This window comes from Callospermophilus lateralis, chromosome 5 (genome assembly GCF_048772815.1).
Source record: "Callospermophilus lateralis isolate mCalLat2 chromosome 5, mCalLat2.hap1, whole genome shotgun sequence".
NCBI lineage: Eukaryota > Metazoa > Chordata > Mammalia > Rodentia > Sciuridae > Callospermophilus > Callospermophilus lateralis.
In genome coordinates, this window is record NC_135309.1 from 74,765,072 (window position 1) to 74,776,481 (window position 11,410).

Below are 11,410 nucleotides of genomic sequence, written 5' to 3' on the forward strand. Positions count from 1 at the left end.
GATTACACTTCAATATGATTTTTTTTCCAGGACAAACCATGTTACTCTGCAATTTTCTCGAGCCAAGTTTTAAAGCAGTGAGGGAGGTAACTGGGAATGGGATATGTTCAAGAGTTGCCAGAGTGATGGGTGGAATGGGCAAGCCTCTCCCTGTGCATTCTTGTATCCCCATGGCCTGCCCAGCCCCAGGAAATGCTCAGCCAAGTTGCCTCCCTACAAACTCCAATGGGGCACTGGGTCCACTTTTCTTCCTCCTTCCTCCCCTCCCAGGAAGATCTCTGAGAGTCAAGGCCTTTCTATTTGTTTGGTTCCATTAGCTTGGGGCTGGGGGTGTGAACAATACAGACATTCCTTGCTAAGTGCTTGAATTAGACTAATAGGTCATCTGTGCTTTTCTCTGAAGAAGGTCCAGATTGCTGGTAAACAACCAGACCAGCCCAGGGCCCAGAGCCAAGACCGGGGTGGGGGCACAGTAGCTAGACTGAAGCTTTTAATGGTATCATGACTGGCTGAGATGGTTAATGCCATTAGACTAGCTTCTGGGTAGCAAGGTGGGAAGGGCTACTAGCAGCAATGGTAAATGGAGAATTCTGAGTTATGGTCTAGGAGCCAACTGTTTTTTAAATAACTATCTCCAAATCCACCCATTCAATCATTCATTCAACAAACCTTTCCACAACTACTTACCTGCCCCAGGTCTTGAGTATTTTTAGAAAACACAAGATCTGTCTCTGCCCATTCATTAGCTATCATTTAAATGAAGGAGCAACCAGAGACTCTGGTATTTAGACCTTAAATTCAAGTAGTAGCACTCTTCAGTTATCCTGGTTGATTTTTTAACACCTAGCTATTTGACATCAGGAAACATGTTTCACCTCTCTAGGAATCTGTTTTCTCATCTTCAGTGGAGTCATAGAGGATTGTGGTTTTTGTTTTGCTTTGTTTCTTTGTGCAGGGGATTGAACTCAGGGGAGCTCTACCACTGAGCTACATCCCCAGCCCTTTAAAAAAAAATTTTTTTTTAAATATTTACTTTTCAGTTATAGGTGCACACACTATCTTCATTTTATTTTTATGTGTTGCTGAGGATCAAACCCAGTACCTTACACATGCTAGGTAGGTGCTCTACCTCTGAGCCACAACCTTTTTAACCTTTTTAAAAATTTTTAACCTTTTTAAAATTTTATTTTAAGAGAGGATCTTACTAAGTTGCCCAGACTCTCCTCAAACTTGTGATACTCCTGCTTCAGCCTCCTGGGTTGTTGGGATCACAGGCATGTGCCACAGTACCCAACTTGCTTTTTTTTTAATCAGTTCAGTATCTGCAATTTAATTCAGCCAAATACTAACAGGCAACATCAAATCTTTTTTTTTTTTTTTTTATCAATTTTAATAGTTTGGATTGGCAATTTTTTGGCTTCCTATTTATAGAAATTTATAGAAAGCTTATAAGCCATAGACATTTATACTTACTTTGATTATCATGTATATTTAATTTAGATAATAATAAAAAAATATTTAAAACCAACTTAGTCAACTTAGTTTTTTTTTTTTTTTTTAATTTGTTTGGTTTTCTTTTTTTGTGGGTACTGGGAAATTGAACCCAGGAGTTGTCTACCACTGAGCTACATCCTCAACCCTTTTTACTTTTTGAGATGTTCTCACTAAGTTGCCCAGGCTAGGCTTGAAATTGCTGTCTTCCTGCCTCAGCCTACCAAATAGTTGTGATTACAAGCATGTGCCCACTGTTTCTGGCTCCAACTCTTGTTTTAAGGGCTAGAAATTATTATAACATCATGTCTGACACAGGATGAACACTCAATAAATGGCAGCTATCATTATTATTACTTCTGGGAAGGGATCTGCAGCTACCATATGGTTTACTGTTTGGGCTGGAACACAGTTCCAGATGTAAGGAATTATGGACTGAGTTCTGGGGGGAGTTGCCCTAGGACTTGTGCCCATGGGAGAATTGTTATTCAAGATCTGAACTCCAGGATGGAAGCCAGAGTCAGTACACAGGCCCTGAAGAAACGTTTTATAACTTGGACAAGTTTTATAACTTGGACAAGTTATAAAAAAAAAAAAAGTCAGTATTTTAGTCATCTTTTGGTTCTAAGTAACAGAAACACTGGAATTACTTGGTAAAAGGGACCCACCCATTATGCAGTGCAATCCCAGGAAGTACAGCCAGACCTTAGTCTTAGAAAGCTGAGACTGTTGAGTCAAGAACTAGAGATTTGAGTGTCATCTCTTGAAGGCCTGGACATCTTAGACATCTTGGACTATCTATTGCATTCTCTCCCCAGACCTGCTTACTCTGCCTGACCTTCCAGGTCCAGTGATTGTAGCTACTAGATCTTTTTGTGTGTGTGTATATGTGTGGTGCTGGGGATTGAACCCAGGCCCTTATGCATGCAAGGCAAGCACTCTACCAACTGAGCTATATCCCCAGTGCATAGCTACTATATCTTTTTTTTTTTTTTAAGAGAGAGAGAGAGAGAGAATTTTTTTAATATTTAATTTTTAGTTTTTGGTGGACACAAAATCTTTATTTTATTTTTATGTGGTGCTGAGGATCGAACCCAGTGTCCCGTGCATGCCAGGCAAGCACGCTACCACTTGAGCCACATTCCCAGCCCTAGCTACTATATCTTAACCTTATATCCCCACCTCAATTCCAAATTCACAGAAGGAGGAAATCTGCTTGTCTGGGCTCAGGGCCTATGTTGGCTTTTCTGGCCACAGGTCCATTCCTTGCCTACCAGCCAGGTAAAGGGAACATTAAGACACATGCTACTAAATTAATTACCGGATCTCAGACCTATTAGTGGGGAGCAGTTCACAGAGAGGGCAGTAAGGACTCTTAAAGCATAGATTCTTGTCAAGGAATGGGGGTGGATCTTAACAATCACCTGAGATATGGCTTTGCTTCATCTGTAGTTACCTCCCAAGTTTAGGAGCATCATCTATGGGTTTCCTTTTGGATGTCCTGAAGAAGTAGATGTAGGTAAACAGACCAGGTACTGTGATTACTCTAGGTCTGAGAATCACTCTGGGGGCTAAATTTGAGTGAATTTTTATTTTTAATTTTTTTTGTTGAGGATTGAACCCAGGGCTTCATGCATGCTAGGCAAGTGCTTTACCCACAGTCCAGAGTGGAGGTTGCTTATACCTGCAAAAGGAGGCTTTATTGATGCAGGGCTTGCTAGATTTCTGGTCCTGGCATTTGAAAAGTATGACAAAGTAAAATGGATCAGAAGATGCCACCTCAAAATATGCCACTTTGGCTGGGCATGGTGGTGCACACCTGTAATCCCAGCGCCTTGGGAGACTGAAGCAGGAGGATTGTGAGTTCAAAGCTAGCCTCAGCAATTTAGTGAGGCCCTAAGCAACTCAGTGAGACCCTGTCTCTAAATAAAATACAGAAAAAGGACTGGGGATGTGGCTCAGTGGTTAAGCACCCCTGGGTTCAATCCCTAGAACCCCCCAACCAAAATAATAATAATAATAATGCCACTTTGGCATAAGCTGAAGGCAATTGAGAATCAACAGAAACAGGAAGAATTCTCTGCCTTCCCCTTATTTACCTGAAAGCAGATCATAAATTTCCCTTTGAAGAAGAAGGTGTCCTCCCTATACTGGAGTAAGAAAAGTGGTTTTTGTTTGTTTGTTTGTTTGTGTGTGTGTGTGTGTGTGAGAGAGAGAGAGAGAGACTTTCTATGTTGCAAAGGCTGTTTTCGAACTCCTGGGCTCAAACAGTCAGTCTCTTATGCACATAGCTGGGACTACAGGTATGTGCCATCGTGCCCAGAGGAAAGTGACACTTATTGGGCTAGGAATGTGGCTCAGTGGTAGAGTGTTTGCCTAGGATGCATGAAACCCTGGGATCGATCCCCAACACCACACACACACACACACACACACACACACACACACACACACGCAAGACAAGTGACTCTGATCAAAAATAAGGAATTGACATCAATATGAGTTTGCATAAACAGACCTTACTAAAGTAGCATTTATTTTCAATTAGTTCTTTCCATATATTTCCTAGTTACTTCCCCACTTTTTTTTTTTGGTACTGGAGATTGAACCCAAGGACTCTTTTCCACTGAGCTAACCAGCCCTTTTTATTTTTTATTTTGAGACAGGTTCTCACTAAGTTGCTAAATTGGCAAGGCTGACCTCAAACTTGCCATCCCCCTGCCTCAGACTTCCAAGTTGCTGGGATTATAGGTGTGTACCAGATACCAGGTGTGGCACTTCCCCACCATTTATTGTCTCTTAAAGCCTAAATCCTCTTTGTTAAAAGATTATTAAACCCCAAAGTCTAACTGCCTGGCATTTCACATTTTTCTATGAACTCCTATGCATAAAAATATTATGTTTTATTCAGATTTTTTTTTGTTTGTTTGTTTTTTGTTTTGTTTTGTTTGCTACTGCAACCAAAAGCTCTGACAAGAACAAATCGAGGAGGAAAAGTTTATTTGGGGACTCACGGTTTTAGAGGTCTTAGTCCATAGACAGCCGACTCCATTCTTTGGGGGCCAATGTGAGGCAGAACATCATGGCAGAAGAGTGTGGTAGAGGAAAGCAGCTGGGAACATCACATCAGGAAGCAGAGAGAAATCTCTGCTCAACCAGGGCAAAATACGGATGTACACCCCAGGGATCCACCTCCTCCAGCCACAGTTATCATTGAGGGATTAATACACTGATTGATTTAAATTTCTCAGCACCCCGTCATTTTACCGCTAAATCTTTTTGCATTGTCTCACACATGAGCTCTTGAAGGATACCTAATATCTGAACCATAACTTTTTTTGTTTTGTTTTTTAATGGTAACATGGATTGAACCTCACTAAATTGCTGAGGCTGGCTTCAAATTTGTGATTCTCCTGCCTCAGCTTCCCAAGTTTCTGGATTTACACATGTACCACTGCTAAACCATAACATAATAATAAAAAAATTGTGTGGTTTTTCACCTGTTAATCTTTGTTAGTCTAATTTGTAAGCCTCCAAATGCTTAATGTAAGAGGACAGAGGAAAAGGCTTTTTCTTCCCATCCTTGGCTGATAGTCCTCTATTTTCCCCTCTTTAACTCACATAATAGTCATAGACTTTTGCCCTTATTCTTCTCTTGGGATCTCTGGTTCTTAGAAATTTCAGAATCTTAACATCTGCTTCTCTCTGAAGGAAGCCTTTACACATCTGGAACCTGAGACTTGACCCCCAAAATTCTACTTTAGATATTAAATTGTTTGAGGTCTAAGATACTGTGGGTGTGTGTGGGGATAGAAGAGAGAACAGTAATAATAGCTAATATTTATTGAGAGCTTAATGTGTACAAGGCGCCATCCTAATGGCTTAACTAACATTATATCTTTTAATTTTCCTAATTATCCTATTGTATTTTCCCAATTTTACAAGACTTAGTGAGACCAAGTAACTTTCCAAGGTTATATAGCAAACAAGTGGCTGATACAGGAATCAAACCTGTCTCCCTGATACCCAGGCACAGTCTCTGATCCACATTTAATTTGTTTAGTGTTGGAGTGAGACCCCACATCCTAAGTTACGTTAGAGGATAGGATCTGGGGGGTAGGGTCAGAGGGAATTCTTTCAGGCTGCAGCAATGGTTTCCTGAAAGAGCAGCTATTTGGACCAGGCCTTAAACAATGAGTAGGATTTATTAGGCAGAAATGGGGGAAGGGCTCCCAGAGATCAGAGTGACAAACACAGAGAACAGAAAGATCAGAGGGTATTGGACAGATCAGGATAACAAGCAGTTTGCTGTGACTGGAGTTCTGTGAGCAGAGGTGCTCCAGGTCTTTCTGTCACTTATCTCCTTACCCCACTGTACAGGGGACCGGTAACCTCAGAGAACATACCAAATGGCAGGGCTGCTTATTTGCAAGCCAGGCCTGTGCAAACAACCAAAGGCCCTGGGAAACTAGTGTGCAGAATTCCAGCCAAGTATGCTTGGTATTACTGGCCATGAGGAACTCCATGGTCTCCCACCCTTCAGTGACATCCTGGGGCAGAGGTCAGTGTGTGTGGGGGTGAGAGGATGAAGCAAGCCTGTGTCTGGACTGGGAACATCGAGTGACAAGAAGAATGGGAGTGCCCGTCCCCCACAGAAGGGTGCCTGTAAATAGGAGTACCTACCCTGGTGCTGACTACCTAACCCCAACTGGTCAGTTCAAGTGTTAGGGCATTTTTTCCAAAAGCCTGTCTTCCCAGACTTTGATTGGCTTTGGGTTTTGTTGCTGAGCACCTACTGTGGGCTGGATGTGGCAGGTAGCAAGTTGGCACAAAGAGAAAGACAAGTTTTGTGGTGGAAACAAACAATAACAAAAATCATTACTGAGTTCTTGGTGTCAAACCCTTCACTACAAGCTTTACATGTGTTGGGTATAATGGTGCAGGACTGTAATCCTGGCTACTCAGGAGGCTCAAAAATTTGAGGCTAGCCTTGGCAACTTAGTGATACTCTCAGCAACTTAATGAGAACTTGTCTCAAAAATAAAAAGCATTGAAAAATGTAGCTTAAAGGTAAATCACTCCTGGGTGCAATACCGAATACTACTAACAAGAAATTATTTTATTTTATTTTTTAATAAATTATTTTAAAGGACTGGAGGTAGCTTAGTGTAGAGCACTTGCCTACCATATGAGTTCAATTGCCAGTGCTGGGGGAAAAAATAATTTAAGATGACCCATACATGTGTATCCTTTTTAAAGTTGAACCACCTCATGTTCTTGTCTCTGCCTGTTATCATTCTGGCATCCACAATATTTGGAAGAAATTTTAAATAATGATTGCACAGTCTTTTGAAAAATAAACATGACAAAACTTAAAATCCTCTTTCTCCATGTATTATATACACAAAGTTTTCACCACCTGACCCTGCCCATCTCCCCACCCCAAGTTTCCCCAGAGGAGAGATTTAAGCAATAAATTAAAAAAAAAAAAAGTATGTGTGTATCTAAAATATTTAAATATACCCCACATGCGTAATCCAATCCAAACTTCCACAGAACCCTGTAAGGGCAGGTACTATTAGTCTATTCTACAGTAGGGAGAAACAAATTCCAGAAGTTAAATCTTGCCCAAGTTCACAGAGCTAATCACTGGTAAGTGGATTGGAAGCAGGTAGGTGCTGTGCTTACTGTGAAAGTGCAAGTTCTCTGGAGACTGGGCTGCCAAGGGTGTGGAATTGCTTAGGCTTCATGGAAGAGGAAACATGGAGGTCATCAAATGATAAAGAGAAGCTCAATAGAGGTTGGCAATGTACATATTTCTAAGGAAGGGTGAGGCTAGCACTTGCCTCATATCCCAACTTCGCCCCAGGCAGATTCTGCCTGTGCCCTTTTGGCACAGATTCTGCCTGTGCCCCCATCACAAAGCCCCCTTGTGTGTCTTGAAAGAAACCAACTGACTCAGGCTGACTCCCCCTTATAGAGGAAAAGAGGGAGATTTGTGATGAAAGAACCTAGAAATGGACTCCCAAATAAAATACACTCAATTCTTTAGAAAGTACATATCAACTGTCATAGGAACGCAGCCCCCCAGTTGTTCAAAGAACACATAGTGTAAAGAGTACAATAAAGTATATCCAGCTTGATTTGGGCTTGAGTCTCAGCAAAACTGTGAATTCAGGAAAGTAGCTTAGTTTTGCTGATCTTCAGTCTCTCAACCTAAAAAATTCCAGCCATTTTGCTAAAAAGTGGTACCTGAGAGGTTCTTCAGAGAATGAAGAAACGATTGTCTAACGGATATATTAATCTAATTACTTCAGTGTTGATGTTAAGGACTTGTCAAATCCAGATCTCTACTGCAAGAAATGGACAACAGGAGCGCTCAGAACTTGTGTGGGAAGGTGACTTCCAGCACATGAAGGGAAAGAGGGGAGTCAATGGATGAAGTGCAGACAGTCAGTTTCTGGTCCTGAAGTCTCTTTGCTATGCTGGATTAATTCTCTGAAACTCTCCAAATCTGTTACTTCACCTTTAAATGCCTTATTGAATATTGGCTATATGCTTGAATTGTTAAACTGTCTTATTTTTAAATATATTCATTCATATGCCATTCATCTCAGAAGATAGTTGAGGCATCTATAAAAATATAGAACACAACAATGAAAATAAAGATTTTCTGCAAATCAGAGTGAAGGGAGAATCAGAGTAAAATAGTGAGGGGAAGGAAGCCAGATCATTTCAGTAACTTTGATGCATGTGAAAAAGTCCTATTTGGATTAATTTAAAAGTCCTATTTGGATTAAATACCTAGTATTTCATACTTGCAGATAGTAGGGTTTAGAAAATGTATCTTGAACAGATCTGAAATCTGTATTTTATAAATTAAAGTGAGTAAAGTGAGATTAACTCCTAGCCTGGTGGAGTGTGTGTGTGTGTGTGTGTGTGTGAGTGTGTGTGTGTGAGAGAGAGAGAGAGATGTGTGTTGTGTGTGTGTGTGTGGGGGGGAGATTGAGAGAAATCCTTTGTAAATTATACAAAGTTTGGGATTCCCGTATTGTGATCGTGGCAAGGGACCACAGGCAGCTGCCTCTGTTTTCCCCTCCTGCCCAAGGAATGACAAAATGTTACCGCTTGACCACAAGGAGCACCCAAGAAAGGAGGGATAAAGGAAAATAAATTAGAATTTCAACAAGTTATCCCGCCACACTAACTTTAATTGAATGCTCATTACCTGCCATCTACTCCGTGGAGACATAATACCTTTAGTACATGCCAAATTACACATTGGAAGGTAGCCTAGGGGTATAGCACAAACTTGGAGTCCAACGGGCTGGTTAGGAAGGGTGGGAGGCCAGACTCTCTAGTAGCTTGATGCGTATCCGGGATCGTTGCATTTTTCCTCCATCTCTTCCAGCTTTGATTTCCACTATGTCTCTTGAGCCGTTATAATGAATCAGTAAGCTAGAGAATGTTAAGTGCTTTGCCTAATGTTGGCACACAATAAACAAGAACACAAATAAAGGCAAATGTCTACTGAGCTGCTATGGATGGCAGACGCATCCAGAACCTGAAACACTATCCCATTTAGTTCCAGCCTGGTCGCGGGACCTGGGAATAGCAAGGCGGGAGCAGCTGCAGCCCACGCCTGGCAGCGGTGCTGGCTCCAAAGCTGTGGGGAAGCTGAGGGCGGCGTGGGGAGGAGGCGGCCTCCTAATGCAGTTGTCAGTTAATTAGAGGAGAAGGTTATGTCATTAACGACGGAATCGATGCAAAGAGAATTAAGAGGCCCTGGCAGCGCCACCGCCACGCACTCTGCGCGGGCTGCCGGGCGAACTCAACAAAAATTCGATACACATTAGAGAACAATCTGCGGCGGCCGGAGCGCAGGGCCAGCCGAGCCCAGGAGTAGGGTCTGGGTTCCGTGGCTTGGGCAGGAGCGCTCTACCCTGCTAGGAACTGCGGATCCTGGCGCGGGCGCCCACGCCTAGGTCGCCTGAACCCTCGCGGAGTGCCATCTGGGTTTGAATGAGGGAGGTCCTTGGAGTCGAGCTTCGTGACTCGACCTAGGGGAGGCCGCTGGCACCGTGGCTGGGTCAATATTCAAACCTTCCTACTACCTGGTGCTCTTCTCCAGAGCACTACTCTGGGTTCCTCACTAAACTCACCCTGACATGTGCTGCAAGTTCAGCTGAAGTCACCTCTCTAGACTAGTCCAGGGCACCATGTCTTCCATCTTCACAGCACTTTTCTTTCATGGCATTTACCACAGTGTTACTATGTGGTGATCTGTTTAACTTTCAGTTCCAACTCTTTCTCTACACCAGGTTGTAGATTCCAGGAAAACAAATTTATTTCCCTTCCCCTTCCCAGCTGGTAGTTTACCAGCATAGGCTTTGTAGGTCACCCTCAAAGGACTGTGTAACCTCCGGGAACACATAACAGAGAACTGAAAATCATTCGCCACCCAGACCTTCACGGTTTCGGTGGCTCTCATAAAGTCCTGGAACAGGGCAAGTGCTCTCAGTAAATATCTGTTTAAAGACTGAATCCCCTCAGCAACCCAGGCAGTTGGGAGGTATGGAAATTAAGGCTGTGTGATTTGCCCAAGATGATTTTGGTTTTACAGGTCCCCCCCTCCAACCCAAGCTCTTTCCTTCAGCAAATCATTTAATCTGTCTGATTCTTGTTTTTTCCCTCCTAGGGAAAAATAAACTGAAACTGCTTCCGTAATAGGTGCTGGGACTGTGCTAACATTTTATGTACATTTACTCATTTAATTCTCACCACTACCCTTGAATTAGAAGGGGACCCAAAAGATGGAAGGGGGAGGTCTTCCCTTTTTTTATAGCTAAGGTCTTCTTTCAGCTTTCCCACAATCCTATCCTTTGTTTCGCAGTGATAGAATGCAGGTGGAAGCTCTAAAAGGTGGGAGATAGGTGGGCTGGAGGAGTAATCTGGGCAGAAGGGCCTGGGGCAGCTTTGATCAGCATTTCCCTGTTTGCTGGGAGCTGTTTCATTAACAGTTCCTTAGAATGGGTTCCAGGCCTTGGGGACATTAACATTTCAATTTCCCCAAGTGCTGCTCTGGTTTCCTGGACTCCATTCTCTATAATGGCCTCCATTTTATTTATCTTATTCAATATTAGTTCCAATTTACCTAACTACATTAACTACCTATCTTTAAATCTGGCTTCAGAAGGAGACTAGGCATGGTGGCACAAGCCTGTAATCCTAGCAGAATAGGGAGGCTGAGGCAGGAGGACCACAAGTGTGAGGTCAACCTGGCTATTTAGAGAGACTCTGTCTCAAAATAAAATAAATAAATAAATAAAAGGGGGCTGGGATTGTGGCTCAAGGGCAGAACACTTGCCTCCCACGTATCAGGCACTGGGTTTAATTCTCAGCACTACATAAAAAAAAAATTAAAAAGTACTATGTCTGTTAGGTGCAGGACAGGCTGAACTAAGTTGTCTGCAAGGCAGGATGAACGAATGAATGTTAGCTGCAGGATAACTCACACACTCAAACCCCCCCTCTGTCTTGTCCTTTATCACCTGTTTGTGTCAAGTCTGGACACTCAACCCCACTCAAGGCTAAACACTCGATCCCCATCTGTCTGGTGCAATGGAAACCCACATCTAGCCCCTGCCCTGTATGCCTGAAGGCAGAAGATGACACTACTGTATGATTCAGTCACTGTACGCCAACAAGGCAGCTTGTAGACCCAGAGACTCCATTAGATTTGGGCTACAAAAGACTCCCTCCTGCCAGGTCCCTCTCTCTTGCTCTTGCTTTCTCAGTCTCTCAGTCTCTCTCTCTTGCTCTCTCTTTCTTCTCTTGCTTTTGCTCTCGCTCTCTCTCCTCTCCTCTTCTCTTCTCTCTCTCTCTTTGCTCTCTCCACCTCTTTCTTCTCTCTTTCCCT